Genomic DNA, 16,576 nt, shown 5'->3' with positions numbered 1-16,576 from the left:
TAAATGTTTAATGCAAAAATAATGCTATCTATAACACATGCATAAATAAAATTGAATGACAGCAAAAGATAAGAGGGGATAAATGGAAGCATATGGTTGTAAGATTCTTACATTATCCATGAAGTGATATAATATTATTTAATGGTAGACTGAGATAAGTCAAAGATGTATATTATATTCCCTAGAGCAATACTAAAAACAAAAGCAAGGAATAGCTACTAAGCCAACAGTTGAAATAATAGAACACTAAAACAATAATTAACAGAAAAGGAGGCAGAAAAAGAAGAAAAATAAAAAACAGATTGTAGATTTAAACATACTGTATCAATAACTACATTAAATTTTATTAATCTTGACACTCCAATTAAAGGACAGATTATCATAGGGGATAAATATAAGACAATACCCAAATATAGGCTAACTACACAAAGCCCACTTTAAATATAAAGTCACAGGTTTAAATTAAGAGGATAAAAATTAAATACCATGCAAGTGCTATGCATAAGCTGGAATGTCTATGTTAGTATTGTGCAATGTAGATATTAGGATAAGCAATGTTATCAGAGATTAAAGTGAGGCATTCCATAATGCAAAACTAGAAAGTACATTGAGAAGACATCACATTTCCAATCTGTGTATGTACCTAATAACAGAGCTTCAACAATGCATGAAGCAAAAGTTGATAGAACTGAAAAGGGAATGAGACAAATCCATAATTATAGTCAGAGATTTCAACACTACTCACTCAGAAATTATTAGAACAAGTCAGCAAGTAATTATTAGACAAGCAGTAAAGATATAGATGACTTGGATAACATTATGAACCAACTTGATCTAAGTGACATCTGTAGAATGTTCTACTCCACAACAAATGAATACACATCCTTTTCAGGTGTACGTGGAAGATTGTATGGTGGTAGTCAGATTATATTGTGGGCCATAAAACAAGTTTCCATAAACTCAAATATCTAAAATCATTCAGAGCATGTTCTCTGAAAAAAATAAAATTAAAAACCAAGAATAGAAACATATGTGAAAAAAAGTCCAAAATTGAGAAATTGAACAACATACACCTATATAACCCATGAGTAAAGGAATAAATCACAAGAAAAATTAGAAAATATTTTGAACTAAATGATAATGACATCAGAAAATATCAAAAATTTGTGGAAAGCAGCTAAATCAGAGAGTAGCAAGAAATGTATATAGTATTAAATGCTTATATTAGAAAATAAAAATGATTCATGCTTTAAAAAGAGCTTACTGGGGGAAAACAAGGAAACAAAAATGGTGTAAAATGAACAACCAGAGCTTCCATCTTAAGTATGAAAGAAGACCAAGTTAAACCCAAAGTGAGTAGAAGTAAGGAAATCATATGCATAAAAGAGGAAGTTGATAAAATAAAAATCAGACAAACAGTAAAGAAAAATCAGTGAAACCAAAGTTGTTTCTTTAAAAATATCAATAAAATTGATAAACACCTAAGTGGACTGATTAAATTTTTAAAAAGAAGAAATAAAGGAATATAATAAACAAGTATAATAAATTTGACAACTTAGCTAAAAGGGAAAAATTCTTTGAAAGATACAAATTACCAAAACTGACTCAAGAAGAAATAGAAAACTTGAACAGCCTCATGTCAAATTTTAAAATAAATTCTTAATTAAAAACATCTGCACAAAGAACACTCCAAGCCAAGAAGACTTCATTTGTGAATTCCAATAAATATTTAAAATATAAATAATTATTCTACACAAAATTTTTTCAAAAAGAGAGTATAGGGAAGAAGATTTTTTCAAATAATTTCATAAGACCAGTTTTACCCTCATGCCCAAACCAGACAAAGATATGGCAAGTAAAGCAAACGTCAGACTGATATTTCTTTAAAAAATTACTTTTGTGCAAAAGACACAAAAATCCTTAATTCATAGTAAATTATGATACATCTATAAAAATGTAGTACATTGTGACAAAGTGGGGATTACCTCAGAGTGTCATGGTTGGTTTAATGTTTGAAAATTATTCACTGTATTTCACTATATGTTCAGGATAAAGTGTGAAAAGCATAAACATATTTGAGCATAAACACATATTTATACATGTGGCAAAATATAACTTTTATGATAAAAACTCTCATAAAACTAGGAATAGAAAGAAATTGCCTCAATGTTACACAGATTATCTATTAAAAATCTACAGCTATTAATAATATCACACTCAATAATGAAAGACTAAATTCTCATCCTCCAAGTTCTGAAAAAAAGAAGGTTGTCAGTTCTCACCACTTCTATTCAATATTGTTAATGAAGTCAAATAAAAAGCATATGGATTATAAAGGATTAAAGCTGCCTTTATTTGCAGACATGATCATTTACATAGAATATCCTAAAGAATCTACATAAAAATTATTAGAACTAACAAGAGATTTTAACAAGGTTGTAGAATACATGTTCAACAATTAAAAATCAGGTTAAATCTATGTATCAGATAAAAACAATTGTAAAATGAAATTAAAAATACAATACCATTTGCATTGTCATCCACATATGAAACCTTTAGGAAAAAAATTTAACAAAATATGTGCAAGTCCTCTAAACCTAAAACCACAATGCAATGCTGAAAGAAATTACAGAAGACCCAAATAAATTGAGAGATATACCATGTCCATGGATTGGAAGACTCAATACTGTTAATGACAATTCTCCCAAAATTGATCTACATATTCAACACCACCCCTAATCAAAATTCTGGCAGGCTACTTTTATAGAAATTGACAAAACATATACTTAAATAAATTAATTTTATTTTTGTAAGTTATACACCAATAAAGTTGATTTTTTAAGTACACAATAAAGGTAAACCCACCAGGAAGTGAGAATAATCTCTGTGGAAAGAAATGAAAGGTCAGGAAGAGCATTATGAATGTAAGCATTTTCCTAAAATAAACTAAACTTTAAAATAGAAGTGATGGATTCCCTTGGGTTAGCAAAATCACATTTCCTGCCACTAAATAGAAGTGAGAGCTAAAGAGATAAGCTAATTTCAGTAATAAAGAAATTAATAATTTTACGTTTTTGCACACCTAAGTATTTTGCCCGTGCAAATTGATATCTGGCCCCTTGTTAATTAGGAGGACATCTATCCCTCACACTTGAGGCATGAAGTTCGCTATGTTCTTGGAAGACCTGGTACCACAAGATTACTTTTGTGGCTATGTAAAGAACTGGAGTTTGGAGCCAAGATTAAATTCTAATATAGAATCACAGTACTTGAAAGGACCTAAAAGATCATTTGTGCCTCTGAATTATACAAATTTTCTATCAAAGGACATTTCAGCCTCGGGGAAATTAGACAGGAGCTCACTGTTTTGAGTGGAAATCCATTCCATTTTCAACATGCTTTCTTATGATTTCTCAATAAATCTGTAGTGCTGAGAAATGAACATATACTCAAACTTTGGTCTGACCTAGGCCAAACACAGGGACTCTTACCTTCCTTGATCTTGATACTATTTATAGTTTATTTTGCCTGGATTTTCTGAGTAACTGAAACAGTCACATTGCCATGTATGGAATTATATATCTCTTACTGCACCAAGATAGGTAAAATATGCCATATTTCATAAATGCAGAGAAGTATACTTCTACTGATGAACTCTCAAGGTGTTTGTTTTAATCTCTTCTTCTCAACTAAGATCCTGTTTTAAGTATAAATTGTTATATAACCTTTCAGTGATATCTGATTGTTTCTTACTGAACACGCAATGATATCTAGCCTCTACTTTTGAAGGAATATCAGCAGGTAAACATGAGAACATTATACGAGAACAAGAAACAAAGCTTCAGGGTGGCCAGGGCACAATAAGAAACCCCACGATCAGTATTGTTGAATGCCAAGATAAGAGGGCTTGTGGAGCACCTGAGCAAATAGGCAAGGATTCCAAGAGGAACGAGCACCCCAGGAGGTTACTTCAGCAGCTGCATCACCCAGAACTTGAGCAATATTTTCTTATTTGAATCTTTAGAGCCATCAAAACACAGCTTCCACCCTAGCTCTAAACTAGTCTCAGAAGGAAGATGATAGGAAAGAGGTGATCTTTGGTCATACAGTGAAGCTGCCTGATATGGTGGTTGATAGAGCCACTTTTAAGGTGTCTCATTTATATGGCTGGAAATTGATGATGACTGTGGGCTGGGAGCTCAGCCAGGGTCATGGATTAGTGGGCTTTGGTTCCTCTCCAGGTGAGCTTCTCCACAGGTGCTTGGGCTTCCTCACAGTCCGTTGCCTGAGTTCCAGGAGCCAGCATCCCTCAAGAACAAAATGGAAATGCATGACATTCTCATGATCTAGCCTCAGAAATCACATAATATCACTTCTACTGGACTCCGTTGGTTGAAACAGTCAGGGAGACGCACTCAGATTCAAGGAGGACAGACATAAATATCACCTCTTGAAGTGGATAGAGTTTAAATGTTCCAGAAGAACCTGTGATGTAGGACATATAATTGCATTCATCTTGGGAAGATACAATCTTCCAGATCAAATAACTTTGAGAACTATTCTCCACCTTTCCGTTTCTCTATGCCTACTATTGTATGATTTTTTTTTTACACATAGAAAACAATACTGTATATCATTATGGATGCATGAATAATGTAATGGAAAAAGGAAAATAATGCTCCCCCCGGACCTTGATTGCAAAAGTTTTTATTTTCTTTTTGTACTCGGTGGTTTGCCTACTACCCTCAATATATGTTCATAGACAAAGTTTTATAAACATCAATTCTTATCATGGAGGGCATAAAACAAGTGACAACAAGAATGTAAATATGTACCATCACCTTACTTCACCAGTGGCAGATTGCTTTTTCCATCTGAATCCAGACTTTGCCTTCAAATTATTCTCAACATATTTTTTCCGTAAAATCACCACCTATCCTTCATGGCTAGCGTGTGTGAAAAAAAAAAATGCTTTTGCCATCCCTAGTATCTTCATCCCTTGATAATGTATCTTCCTGGACCAAAGTGTTAGAAGCAGTACTTTGATCAGAATGTCTATTTTAAATTTTCTATATGTTTGAAATATTTATTATTTAAATAGTAATCAATAAATAGAAAAAGACAAAGATGGAGAAGTGAAGATGAGAAGAAGGAAAGGAAGTGAAGGAAAGGAAGCAAGGAAAGAGAACAGGAGATGAAGAAGAAGAGGATGAAGAAGAGAAAGAAAAGCAAAAGAAGGAGGAAGAGGAAGAAAAAGAAGAAAGGAATGGAGTCCCCAAATTCTAGTAAGAAAAAAATTTCAAAACTCTATTTGGATCTGTGTTGAAACTTGACAGGCTGTTTCTGATTCATTTAGACAAAATAAATGCATGAGCATGGTCCCAAATCTTAAAATCAATCAATAAATAAAATTTTAAAAGATGAAATCTGCCCTACAGATGTCAAATCATACCATCAGTAATTCAGATGTAGAATAAAAATGAGATTATAAATTACTTAAAGTGTGGGGTAAGATTATTAAATAAATATGACATGGATGATTGGTTAAATATTTAGGGGATAGGGTAAGGCAAATATCTCCCCCACACATAACCTATATAATTTACCTAATTTGATTTAAATTGATTAAAATTTAAATATTAAATGTCAAAAGAATTGGCAATGTCATAATAATGCATTTGTTTCATCTCAAGATGAAGGTGCCCAAATAATAAAAGCAATGGGAGAAACCATAAAGAAACTGTTTGAGATATTTAAAAAATTATCATAACACGCAGCACTGATGTGGGTATTGTGAGATTGTGCGATGGGTCCTCTCCTACAATGCTGGTGAGAATAATTGATGAAACCTTTTGGCAATGTGGATTAAAACCTTAAATGGAAACACTATCTTCAAACCAGTGGTTCTACTTTTAAGGATTTAACCTAATAATAATAACCAATGCGCACAAAGTTTTAAGTCCATGCATGTTCATTAACCGATTACTCATAGTATTCTACAGTGGTTAATAATTTACATGCCCAATGATAAAGAATGAAAAATGCTTTCCAAACAATGCTGACTGATGAAAAGAAAATATAAAACAGAAAGTATAATATAGGTCTAATCACATAAATAAAATATATGCAGGTTATGAGTCTATGGACATTATTACTTTTGATTCATTGTTCTTTACAGATCTAAACATTCTACAATTAACAAGAATTATTTTATTTAATCATTTTAATACATTTCAAGTTATTAAATGATGATATATTTATTTGAAGAGTCAAGATATACTTAAAAGAACATAAAACAAGCTAAATGTCCTCCTTCACCCCACTCCCCTATCCCCATTCCCCAGAAATTTACCAGAGTTTCTTATGTGTGCTTTCCAAGACAACTCTATGCAAACACTTAGGTGTCATATATGTACTGAAACATCACATAGATATGTATTTATGTGTATAGTGTGTGTATACATATATACCAAACTACCATAGGAATATGAGCTCCTTGTGTACGAGGACAGTTTTGGGTTTGGGGAATATGATGACTCACTCACAATGATCCCAGCCAGTGGCTGGTGTGGACATAAACACAGATCATTCTGAAAGGCACTAAAATAAAGGTAGAAAGTTAGATTTGGAAACTTAGAGTTGGATGTGCTCCTTTCTCACGAGGAAGTATGAGGTTGGAGGCTGGAGGAGGCTGCAGGTGTAGGAAGGCTTCTTGGAGGAATTGCCTCCCGATTTAAACCCTGCAAAGGGAGATGGGCTCTCTGGGGTGAGAAAATCACAGGTGGAGCTAGAGAAAGGCTATTTCTAACAGAGGGGAGAGGCTAAGCTGGGGAAGTTGAGAACATGATCAGGCCGGGCCTGGAAATGATGGAAAATGTGAGTGAAAGCTAAGACAGGAGAGGTCGTGTAAGGGCATAGCTTAGGGGATTTGGACATGTGGTGCGGATTCTGGATAGTAATCTGTCGATGATGGGAAGCCTGGGGTGGTTCCGAGCAGGACGATACAGCTGCTGGTGGAGTGAAGGGCAATCAAGGAGGCAAAGAGGTGAATTAATCAACTTCGCTCGAAGGGCAGAAGTAGGGCTTCTGTAGTGTGAGTGGAGGAACGGAGAGCAGCATCAGGGACATCATGGATGTCACTCTCAGGAGGGTTAGAAAGCTACAACTGTGCCTGGAACGTCCAGTTCCAAGGGGCATGGTCAGGAAGGGTGGAAATGATAAGAAAGTGGGCTTCACCCCTTTACGTGCTCAGGCATGTGTCCAGTGTGATTAAAACATTTGTTAAATATTTCCTGTTGCTTTGTAACTTCCCCTGTCAGTTTCTCCACCGTCACCCTAAGTCAAAGCCTGGCGGAACCTAAGGGACATTTCTGGGAGAGGATGGAGAATGGTGCCTGGACTCACGCCACCTCAGGGGCATGGAATTTTTACCAGAAAGATGCAGGGATGGCTGGAAAAGCAACACATGTGTCTCCTCCCTTGACCCTGCCAGGGAAAGAAGGGCTGAGAGTGAAACCTGCATACATGGGGTCGTCTCAAGGGCCCCGATTTCCTAAGAGCCTTCAGTCTGCACGGTCTCCACCTGCCACTTCCCACTCTAGATTTTTGCCTGGACTCTTCTAGGGTGGTGGGGCCCAGTCGAAGGGACGGATATAGTTGAGTTTTGATCTTGGCAAAAATAAGTAATGAACTAATTAATTAATTAATTAATTTAAAGACTTATCTGTTCCCACAATGGCCAGCCTGCCCATGAGTTCATGCACATGAGGCGCCTGGTATACGGTGGCATGAAGGAAACACGCCATATGTAGTGGCTATTAATATTTTTGATTTGGTTTCATTTTGGTTCTAAAGGCGTCTGTTCCAGTTTCTCCAACCCTAGACTCCAGCCTAGACCCAGTGCTGTATTTGCCCTGAGAAGGGAGGTGAGCCTTGAGTGACTATTGCTGTCATAAACCTGGGATGGCCTGCACCCAGCGTGGGTCTCTCTGTGGCCACTCCCGCCATGCTGGTGTAGTCCAGGTGACTGGCTTTGACTCAGGCAGGCACCTTTTTTAGAACTAGAGAATTATTCTGACCTTCAATCCACTTGGCTTGGGCCCTGACACCTGTCCGGCCTTAACAGCCTCTGCCCACACACTGATGCCATTCCCCAGGCCAGGCGGCCTGCCCAGAGCCTGACCTCGCTTGACTGCCCCTCCTAGGAGACGCCTGCTGTCCTCTGCAGCCCCTACATCAGACCCTGTTAGATTTATTTCCAGACTGACTCAAGTCGTGGCCACTGTGCCCCTTTCTTGTTATCTATTTAATATAGCACGAGCCCTGTCCCATCCCGGCTGCCTTCCTGTCCCAACAAGTCGGTGTTTTCTGAGTTCCCAGCCTGACCTCATTCAAGGCAGCTTGAGATGGGGAATCTCTGAAATCCAAACTCCCCGCTCTACGGCTGAGAAACTGTGGCTCAGGGAGGGGACGCACATTCTCCCATGCCACGCCCTGAGTGTGTGACAGATGCGAGGTAAAGTCCCAGCCCCTGAGAAACATTTGTCTTGGAATATTGTCACGATTCCAAAGAGCTGCAGCTTCTCTCCTCAGCTTGTCCTCACACAACCTACGAGAGAATGTCTTTCTGAGACCATGCTTAGCAGGTAATGCCTCCTTACAAAATGAGTCAACATCCTCAGATTTAAAAACCCCTTCTCTCCTTCTGGCCTTCAGGAGTTCTCGGATATTATGGTCTGTCGGTAACCTGTGGTGGCTGAAACAGAGAAAAAGAACAATCACTGGAATCCCTGAAGCAGAAAAAAACGTCAGATGCTTCCCTCCAGGTTCTGTGAGCGGCAAAAGCGGGTTTAGGACCAATGTAGCCACTTCACTGTTTCAGTGCTTCACATCCTAGCGTTTTGACAGAGCCTGTTAATGGAGACACAGAAATATTTCACACATTCATAGGAGTCCTCATGGCCACTTCCCAATGCACCAGGCAAGCACATGGGAAGTCTGACCAGCAGGTCTGTGGCCCACTGAGTGCTGGGGTCCTTCCCATTCTGATCTGTGTTTCTGGACTATGTCGCCAGTCCTGGGCATTTCCGTGCATGACCAGATCCTGAATTGAGCCAACATAAAGTGCCAGAAGAATAAGTCCTGGACTTGAAATAATTTTGAGTTCCATTCCCTCCATCTCTTGACACAGTTTCCAATAAATCACATAACCCCTATGGACTGCAACAGTGTCCTGCTCTTAAAATTAAACATAAAATAAATACCAAAGCAAAACTAAAAAAACAAAACAAACAAACAAAAGAAAACCACCTCCGTCAGGCTTTGCCCAGAGATTTCCACCATCCAGCTAAACCAAGTATGTGAAGGTACTTGGTACATTGTAAAAATGTAACAAAAATGTTCAACTTCCTTTTTAATCATGCAATGCAAATCCTCCAAAGATATCAGAAAACAGATGTCCAATGAGGATGGGTCTCAAATGTTCAGTTTCCTCCTCTGTAAAAAAGAAGCAAGAGTAGTGTCACTTCCCAAGGATGTTTGAAGATTTAGGAAGTAATGATAAGCATGTGGTGACCATTTTCAGATGCAAGTCATGTTTTTCAAATATGAACTCTAGAACATTCTTTCCTGCTCCAGCCCATCTTGGGAGGCACTGCAGCCTCTTCGCTGCTCTCCTTAAACGATGAGGTGTGGCCCTTCCCTGGATCAGTCGTGTTTCTGAGACAAGTTGCTGAGATTCCAAGGAGGCTGCTCTAAAGGAGCTAGGTCAATAGAAGGGAACGAACAGGCGAGATACAAGCAGACAGGACTTTTCTGGTTTCACCTTCAGCATGTGACACACAGTGCAAGAGCCTCCTCCCAGTCCCCATCACACCTTCCCACCAAGGAGGCCATCTCGAACCCTGGAAACCCCGCACCACCCAAAGACATCAAGTCTCAAAGTCTGAAGCCAGAGTGGAGACACTAGGAGGCCCCTGGCCAAGCCTTCTAAGATGGAATTTTCTGGCCAGGCATGGCTTCCTCCCCAGACAGTTAGCACTGGGTGTGCCTCCCTCCTTCAGGGGAGGCTGGGCCCACCCACAAGGACACCGAGTCACCAAACAAGCCTAAAGGGACAGTCCGCAGCACAGAACATAGACACACACGGTGGAGGAGGGAGAGAAAAGCCATTCCCAAGAGAAGTGCTCTACCATGGCAAGCAACTAGGACCATTATCTTTCTTAGGTATTTTTTATTTTCCCTGCAAGCAACAAAAGTATCAGCAAATACCTCCAAAGAGAAAAGCCCTAAGTATCAACAACAACAAGATAAAATGGAAAGGAGGAATGTTGGAAATAAACAGCTGAGAAAAGAGATCGGTCCTCCAATAGGGATCACACTTGGGCCCCCCGAGAGGGGACGGCCTGTCAGCAAGAAAGAGGAGATTTTGAGAAGACAGAGAGGCACGGTGGAGAGATTGTTCCAGAATGTGTGAGAAATCCCTCCATCTAACGTCATTCCCTCTTCTCCTAGCCAGGCCCGCGCCCCTGTATATGCATATGTCTGTCTGTCCTTACAACTAAGATGAAATGAAGGGGAGAAGCACTCCTCCCCCAGGACTTTGCCAGCATCCCTGCATAACACTCGCAATAACAACCCATTGCTCATCAGAGATGCTCCGCGAGCCAGCCTGCACCGTGCCTGGGTGACTCTCTGATCCCGCAGCCAGCTCAGGCTGTAATTGCAAACACCCTGCCCCCGGGAAGTGTCAGGTTATGTGAAGACACTCTGGCTTTGCTGGTGACTGTAAAACGCAAGTTCAAGGGGACTTTTTAACATCAGAAGCAAAAATATGAGAGTCAAGAGACAGGTCCCCTGTGCCCTGCGGAGGATCACAGCAGTGATAAGAAGGGGGAGGCAATTGCTCTGAAGGTGAGAAAAATAATGTGAAGGCAGCGGAACAGACACAAGGTAATTACCGCTCAGACACGGTGCAGGCAAAGAGGCCCTTGCTTTTGGGAAAACAAGTGAGCAGACCAAGACAGGAGGAGAGGCCTGGCTCTTGTGAGTCGGGTGAAAAGTCAGGGTGTACTTCCTGATAGGAAGGCAGGCAGAGATAGAAAATAACCCCACAAATGCCTTCGCAGACTTAACAATTTTGTGAGCCAAGTTAGGCATGGGTTTTTCTCAACTTTTCCATTCGGTTTTGGAGAGATAGTGTGCATATGTGTGCATGAGTGAGTGCGAGGGTGTGTGTGCATGCATGTGGAAGTGCATGCACGTGTATGTGCATGTGTGTGTGTGCATGTGTGTGAGTGTATGTGTGAGCATGCATGTGTGAGTATGTGAGTCTGAGTGTGTGAATGTGTGTGTCTGTGTGTAGCGAGGTAGAAGGGACATGAAGACTTGAAAAAAAGGGGTACAAGAAAGAGACATCAAAAATGCTACCTACGATCTGATTCCAACTATATGACATTCTAGGAAAGGCAAAACTATGGAGACAGTAAAATCCTCAGTAGTTGCCAGGAGTTCAGAGAGGGGGAGGGAAGAATGAACAGGCGGAGCTCGGAGGATTTCCTGGGCAGTGAAATTATTCTGTATGATACTGTCACAGTGGATACACACGATTATACACTTGTCAGAACCCACAGAAGGTACAACACATAAGTGAACCCTCGTGCAAACCACATGACATGTTAATATTGGCAACATGATAACGACATGTTAATATTGGCTCATCGGCTGTAACACATGTGCGGCACTAATGCAAGATGCTAAACAGTTGGGGGGCTGTGTGGCAGGGGAAAGAGGGAATACGGGAACTCTCTGTACTTTACACTCAATTTTGCTGTAAACCTAAAACTTTCTAAGAAATAAAGCCTATTAATTTGAGAGAGAGAGAAAGAGAGAGAGAGAGGAGATGTACATGGGAATGTGAGATTAAACATTTAAAGAGCCCCTTCCCATCCCACAAAAAGGTTGACAGCTTTGTAATCGGAGGAAAATTGCATATAGTGTGGCCCAAAAAACACCTTCAGAGTAAAGATCGAGAAGTATCTGGAAGTCAACTTGGGTGTAATCTAATTTCACCAAAATCCAGGAAAATAGCTAAAATTCTCCTACCCCAGCAAGGCAAAGAGAAGGAGTCTCCCATCGTGGCAGGCTTCCTGCACTATCCCTGACGAAAGGCTCGGCCTTGAAAATCCAAATCACACGTGTATGCAGAATAGAGGTGGCCTGGGCGAACAGTCACTGGGGAGGAGCAGACTGATGGCGAGAGTGGGCTCAGCTTCATGAGTCAGAACGTTTCCCCATAAAGGCAACATGATACTAGAATTGTGGGTAAGGTTCTGACATGTTGGGGCCAAGATGTCACCTACCTTGTGCATCGGCACCGCAGAGTCCCTTATAAGAATTATTTCACACATTTAGCATGCATTTATGGGGCTTAGACGATGTGCCAGGCTTTGGCTGCATTCTGCAATTAAAGGATAAATAACTCACTACCCTGCCCTCAAAAAACCAGAGGGAGAGACAGGCATGGAAATAAATAATTAACAATAAAATGTGACCAGTGGCATGACAACAGGATGGACAAGGGAAGGAGAGAACAAAGAAGGAGCCACCTCCGTCCATGGAGTCACAAAGACTGCAGGAGGTGACCTCTCAGATACACCCTAAAAGACAAGGATAAGTTTCCAGAGAAGACGTAGTGGGATGGGCATTCTACATAGAACAGTGTGCTCAAGGCATAGAGTCAGGCAAAGGCTTTCCAGATATTGGAAACAGTGGCAAGTTCCAGTGATCGAAGCATAAGGTGAGTGCATCCTACGTGTGTCGGAATGGCTTTGCTTCCTGCATCTGAAAGACACATGGGAAATAGACACAATAAAAAAAAATTACACACAGGAACAAAATGAATAACGATAGTGGCAAAAAAATAAAGGATTTTATTGTTTTTGCATATTTTGTTTTGTTGTAGTGCTTATTTGTTTGTTCAAGCTGAAAACAAAGATAATCTCTGACATCCAATCTCTGTCAGGTTCTTTTTGAAATGTATTACTTAAATAATGTATATCAGCAGAACAGAAAGCTCAAAATTAGGAAAGAATGACCCAGAATATCAGCAACCTAAAAACCATGCGTTCATATCCCCAAATTCCTTCAAGGCTACAGCCTCACCGGCCCACCCCTTTCTCGGGCGGCTGCACAAATGGAAACAGGATTTGACTGCATTTCAACCGCAGCAGAGCACTTCAGGGGCCCCTGGAGGAGATGTATGAAATGCCTGTCCCTGGAGAACTGAACCTAGAGATTGATTATGTATAAACCTGCCTGAAAGAGAGGCCGGCTATTGTCCACTCTTGAAGTTTTAGATTTGTAGAACAAGGAGAGTTGGTGTATGTCTCTAGCTCATAGATGTTTTAAGTTTTGAATCCAGAGACATAGGACCCTCCCGTGTGCTGGGGGTGGAGTGTGGCTGTCCGTGGAGGGTCTTCAGGAATCCAGGAATCACCTGAAATTGTATGCCTGCATTTTTTGTAGGCATTTTCCAGGTAGAGGGTCCTTTGCTTAGTGCAGAGCTGGTGTGTGATTTCAGTTGGAGGGTTTTCTTAGTTGTTTTCTGTTTACTCACCAGATCTCATTGGATCAACATGTTTCTAACTTATTGTTCTGAAGCCTGGGAACTGAACAAGCCTGACTCCTGGTTCTTGGCAAAGGATAGAGCTTTTTTCCTACGTAGTCCGTCAGAAAGGCCTGCTATTTGTACTTGCAAAACACATCTCCAATGTGTCATGTGTCTCCATCTGGCTCACCGAGGCCCCAGCCAGGCCACCACCATCCTCTCTCCCTACTGCCGATGCCACAGACTTCACATAGGTCTCTTTTGTCCACCCCTTCCTTGCCACAACCTATTTTTCACAGAGCATCTCAAGTAACTTTTTTTAAAATGAAAATTATATCACTACCACACTGGAACTTCTCCAGCGGTTTCTCGTGTTGCCTTCAGTGTAATCCAAGTACCTCAGTGTGGCCCATAAAGCCCTGACCCATTTTCTTTGCACACTTTTACAACCTCAGCGGATGCTCCCTTCACCCTAATCCAGTGAGGCTTCTGAACTGGCCCCACTATTTCCCACCTCAAGGCCCACATGCATATTGTTTTATCTTCCAGAATGTTCTTCTCCCCTTGTCACATAATTAGCCCCTTGCCATCATGTCAGTAGGTCTCAGCTTAAGAATGTCTCCTCCACAGATAGACCCTCATTGACCCTCCTATCCTGATAGGTTCCCATCCTCATCACATTTATTTTTTCTGTTGTAAACCCCACTCGTTTATCACAATAGTTTTTTTTAGAATGCATTTTATGCTAGTTTACTTTTTTTGTCCGTTTCCCGCACTAGACAATAAGCTCCACAGAGGCATAGGCATTGACTTTCCTCTTCACAGTCAGATGCCTGGACCCCGACACAATATCTGCCACATAGTAGGTTGAATGGTTGGATGGACAGAGTAATAGATGAATGGATGGATGAATGAATGAATGAAAAAAGAAAGAAAGAAAGAAGGACGTAAGTGGTCTTCGTGCCCTGAGTTTATGTGTATGGTGAATGTCACCACCCAGGCGTGCTACTCTGCTGGGATGGGCAATGGCGACCAATGGGAACATGAGTCAGAAAGAGTTGAGGTCAATTAGAGGCTGACCATTAGGGGGTGCAGCCTGCAGTCCACACCACCTTGTCCCCATGGCTCAGTGTGCCTAGGTTTAAGCCAAGACAACCTCTACAGCTCGGACTGGAATAAGGGAGGCTGAAGAATGGAGGAAGACTTTCAGACTGAGCACAGCACACCAAGGGCTTAAAAGGAACCTTTGGGAGGTCTTCAGGGGCCCTCCTTGATCAAACTGAGAGTGGTTTTAGATGAGAAAGAGAAGGGCCAAACCATCTTTATCCTGTGGCTTGTACCCCAGTCAGGTCTGCTCCAGTCTGAGAGAAGGAATTCAGGGGCCAGTTCCTGTTAACTTTTATAACTTTCTGCTTTGGGAGGCAGTGTAGTTCATTGGTTAAAACCATGGGCTATTAACCTATGGGTCATGCTCTTAATTCGAACCCCAGCAATTCCACTTAACTGCAATTTCAACCAAAATGACTTCTCCTCTCTGAACCTCAGTCTTCTCATCTATTAAATGGGTATCAAATAGTCCCTCCCTCCTAGAATTTCTATAAAGATTAAGTCATATGATACCATTGGTGTTCCACTCAGTCCCTTGGAACTGTCAAGAAGCTCAAGCTGATTCCCAGCCCTCATGACCTGCATTGATACGCCTGAGGGTTGGTTTGTTTTAAAAGTTTGGGCCAAAATGTAGACAGATCCATTGCTTCTGTGTTTAAGCATGAGAGTGTGTGCGTGTGTGTGTGCGTGTGCACAAGGAGGCACACAGAACCCCAGAAGGAATTACACCCCTAGGAACAAGCTCCAACCAGGGACCCTGGTACGTGGTGTGTAAACACCCCACCTCCCTCACTCCTCAGGCAGGGGCATCCTGCAGCATGTGTGTTGCACAGCATTGCAGACCTTCTCCAAAGGCATTGGTTCTGGTCACTCAATATCTGGCTCAATACTACACTCATTATTGCTGCTTTCATTCCCTTGTATCATTTCCCCACTTCCCTGTCCATGTCACGCTTCCCAAATTAACTACTCGTGTCAGAATCTTGGTGTTGGGATCTATTTCTGGGAGAACACACCCCGAGGCAAAATTCTTAGCATAGTTCCAGGTTCTTTGTAAAACTTCAGTATTTGATGGCTGAGCTATTACTGAATATGGAAGGAGAAGGCTGCCCCTCATCCCAGTGGGAAAGACCTCACTCTGTGCCACCCAAACTCTAACGAAGGGAACACAATGCCTGCCAGAGGGAATAGTCACCCTGGGCTTGCCAGCAAATCCCAGCCCTGTCTGCGTGGATCACCAGGCATGCTGCCTCCTTGTGCTGTGAGCCCGGAGCCTGCTGAGGGAGACCACCAGTGCTCCTCCCTGGCAAAACCCTCCAGCCTCCAGGGAAACCACCTGCAGGACTTGTGGATAAAACTGCCTCTTCATGTGGGGTGAGAAACCTCTTTACCCCACCCTGGCTGCCCAGAACGTGTTTGGCCGGTGGTTGCTCTGTTGCCCCATCAGATGCCAACCAAAGACAAAGCCAGAGCACTTTGTCCAAAACTTGCATTAACAGGGCACAAGCAACTCCCATGAATCTGTCTATGTTTTTCTTTGTCCGTTACCCATTTTGCATCCTCAGAAGTCACTGTCTATAACTTTATCTCCCATAAAGAGAACGGCAGGAGGTTATCATCACTCAAGACACTTCGATTTCACAGGCAGCTTGCAATGGCTGCAGACGCTGAGTCCTGCCCAGCCACCCCGGATATACACTCGTAAGGCTGGTTCCGGGCTGAGTACCTGCAGACACAGGCTCCGTAGAATAAATAAGTTCTTGGCAAACTGCAGCCGCACGTCTCATGGATTTCCCCAATGTTAGTGACAACAGAGCCACAAAACTCTTTGAGCCAACTGGCTGACTCCTGGCCACCATAAGT

This window comes from Lemur catta, chromosome 17, assembly GCF_020740605.2.
Source record: "Lemur catta isolate mLemCat1 chromosome 17, mLemCat1.pri, whole genome shotgun sequence".
NCBI lineage: Eukaryota > Metazoa > Chordata > Mammalia > Primates > Lemuridae > Lemur > Lemur catta.
This window is presented reverse-complemented; position numbering follows the sequence as displayed.